Raw genomic sequence first — 3530 nt, forward strand, 5'->3', positions numbered from 1 at the left:
GGGAGTTAAATTCCAGTGGACTCGTGCCTGTCAACGAATCTTTCAGTTATTGAAAGAGAAGTTGACTACAGCTCTAGTTCTAACTTTTCCAGAGGGACAAGATGGGTAAGTTATATATTGTGATGCTTCGGGTGTTAGGATAAGTTGTGTCATGATGCAAAATGGCAAAGTTATAGCGTACGCTTCCCGACAACTTAAAAAAATATGAAAGAAGAGATAGGTAATGGGCATACTTAAAAGGACAAAAATAAGAGGAACCCTCCTGAAGTATGAAGACACCGTATGAGGTTAGTTCAACATTCGAGGACGAATGTTCAAAAGGGGGGAAGAATGTTATAACCCGTATTTTGCACATTAGGGCATTTCGGGATAACGGTAATAAGTCAAGGGCAAGGCTATGGTTGATCTTGTTGGATACAAAATTCTTATGACTAAATTGGAATTTCAACTTGGAAATATTAGAAAAAGTAAGGGGCAAAAATTAGAATTTCTCATGGAGGATGTTATATCCCGTATTTTATACGGTTGGATGTTTTAAGGTAGCTGTGGTAAAGTTAAGGGAATGAACATCTTTCAAAATTTATTTAATATACAAGTTGGATATGAATATTATTTATGATCATTAATAGTGTGGAAATATTGGAAAAGGCAAAGGGCAAAAAGGAAAATTCGCAAAGTGGCCTATGGTAATATTGTGGAAGGCTAGGGGTAAAATGGGAATTTCACAAAGTCTTCAAGAAGACTCATGTGGGACCCACATGCCACATGTCATCCCATGATTGGAGAAGAGGGGTGTGTTGGACCAATGAAACCTTGACATGTGTCACCACTTAGATCTTGACATTTGTCACCACTTAGGGCTTGACACGTGTCACCACTTAGGGGATAACATGTGTCACCCCTAAAGTTGTATATATATATATGAGTCTTATGACTCATTAATTTCCACACTCATCTAGAGTGTTCAAGGGCAAGGGAAACCGAAATTACAAGAAAAAAAAAAGAGAAGAGAAGAGAAACTTAGGCTAGAAACAAGGAAAAACTACGATTTTGGGAGGAGAAAAAGGTAAGTTCTCCGATTCCGTTCCAAGAATTAATCATATGAGATATACCATGATGTTATGAAGATGTTATTAATGAAATTTTATGGTTTTAGGCAGCCCAGAACGTTACCAAACAGTCCCTAAGTTTCAGCTGCGCGAAAGGAAATTCCGAGGCAAGTTTTGGCGAGTTTTGGTGAATTTCGGGAAAGGTAAAGTTTTCTGTTTTGAACTGGACTTTATGATGATGTTATGAAGTATATTACATGTCTTAAAATATGCTGGAAGTGGAAAAAAATGTATAAGGATGTTTGACGTTGGAAACAAACTAAATGGAAGTCGTAGTAGTTAAATCGAAGTCGCGTAGTGTGTTGTTGTTGTGGTGCTGCAGTTTGGTGGTGGTTTAATTGCGTGTTGCAGGGCTGTAAAGTACTCAAAAATGGATGTGGTTTCTGCTGTTTGCAGACACACAACCCTCCGTTTGGTATGATTACATATTTTACGAAATAAAGGTTAAAAACTCTATTTTGGTACCGTAGTTTAGAATGAGTTGTATAGAGCTTGTATTGTGTAAAGTTGAAGTGATTTAATTGTATACATGCTGCTGGCTGTTGTTGTTGGTATGGTTGTTGACATGGTGGCCGAGTTGAAAACTCGGGGATGTTCAAGTTACAGGGGAGATGCTGCCCGATTTTCGGTAGATTCGGAGCTAGTAATAAACTAGTCGAGAGACATAGATAAGGAAATGATTCCTATGGTTACTTGGGTGTAGAGTTGGAAATTGGAAAGTGAAAGTTTATTAACCTTAGTATTAATTTCATGTTAAATAGGTTCAAGAGACGACGAGGCGAGCATAGTTAAGAGTAATCCGTAAGAGGTATGTAAAGCGAACCTTTCTTTCTTTTGGCATGTATTTATTATAAGTATGTAAAGCATACTCTTTCGATTTTCATGTTTTGACATAAGTATGTAAAGCTAATATTTGTTTTGGTATGGTATTTATGAAACAAAAATATGACTTTTATATAATTTCAAAGAGGTTCCTATTCCTAGAGCCATTAGGATGGACAATCCCTTGATTTCCAAAAGGTATTTTATTATGATTCGATACGTCTATATGATTCCAGAAGATTTATTCTGATATAATCCAGGGCAACTTTTGAAAGGTACTTGACATAGGTCTCGTCTCGATTTTTAAATGATAGCTCATTCTGATTATTCCATTGAGTCTCAAATATGATTTAATTTGCATTAGTTTCTCACTACTCCACTCGTGGATGCCCCAATGCTTCCTTCACCGAGCCCGGGCCGTGTTTTGTTTTCGTGCGTATTTCTCTGCATTATTCGCCGTGTCCCGACGTGAGGGGGCAGGTATGACATGTACCATGGGGTGGTAAATATTATGCCACGGAGTTATGCTGTGCCATGTACATATATGTTTGTGATATGATATGATATGATTTGATATGGCCATCTGATATGATATGATTTGTTACAGAGATATTCCCTACTCTGGTGTTATGCTGTGCCGTGGCGCCGATGATGGGAGGGCGACCACACTTTTTTCACCGAGTCCCATAATGGGGCCGGATATGGCATATGTTTTTCTGTATACATTATCTGAGGTTTTGATCAGCATTTGATATCTCCGGACATTTTGCTCATTTTTGTACATTCTATCGCGGTAATGACTTTACTTATTACAATCCATTATATGTGGTTTGATAAACATTTGATATTTTTGGATATTTTGCTCATTTTTGTACATTTTGCTCTAGTAATGACTTTACTGATTTCAGTCCATGCTTTACATACTCAGTACATTTTCCGTACTGACCCCCTTTCTTCGGGGGCTACATTACATGCCCGCAGGTACAGATGATTGGTTTGCTGATCCGCTCGCTTAGGACATCCACCATGTTGGTCGACAGTGCTCCTTTGTCCGGAGCCCTATTTTGGGTACTGACACTTTCTGTTGTATATATATATATATATATATACGTTGTTCAGGGTACGGCGGGGCCCTGTCCCGTCATATGACTAGGATATCAGTCTGTAGAGGTCTGTAGACATGAGATGTGGGTTTTGTATATATGTTTTGGGTTTTGTGTGTTTCGTTATGGCCTATCGGCCCTCGTGCGTTATATCTATTTTGTGATCTATTTAGAGATCCCTTCTGATCATTACCTATGTTTATTTGATTAATGTACTAAGTGGGGCTAAGGGTACGTATGGGTGCCCAACTCGGGCACCAGTCATGGCCTACGGAGTTGGGTCGTGACATGGGAACCATGACGAATTAACTAAAATAGGCAAAAGTAGGATTGATATTAGTAATTTTTTTGCATGTATTGTGATTTCTTCATTCAAAAGTCTTTCTTAGTGAATGCACACATTAAGAACTTGCCCTATTCATTGCTTTCTTAGGAGGGAGGTAGTGATTAGGAATATAAATTCACAATAGAAATTTGAAGAGTCTGACTTTGAAAG

At 38.2% G+C, this 3530-nt stretch overlaps 1 long non-coding RNA gene across 2 annotated transcripts; it reads left to right on the forward strand.

The window, feature by feature from the left end:
• Positions 1–964: 964 nt before the first annotated feature.
• On the forward strand, positions 965–3155 carry LOC129874497 (uncharacterized). Of its 2 annotated transcripts, XR_008762908.1 has the most exons (4): positions 965–1066; positions 1157–1252; positions 1871–1917; positions 2913–3155. It is a non-coding gene; the product is annotated as an uncharacterized LOC129874497 (long non-coding RNA). The 2 variants fall into 2 exon arrangements; XR_008762907.1 differs by lacking the exons at positions 965–1066; positions 1157–1252 and having other exon boundaries at positions 1581–1917.
• Positions 3156–3530: the final 375 nt, after the last annotated feature.

The sequence above is a fragment of the Solanum dulcamara genome, chromosome 11 (genome assembly GCF_947179165.1).
Source record: "Solanum dulcamara chromosome 11, daSolDulc1.2, whole genome shotgun sequence".
NCBI classification, from domain to species: domain Eukaryota; kingdom Viridiplantae; phylum Streptophyta; class Magnoliopsida; order Solanales; family Solanaceae; genus Solanum; species Solanum dulcamara.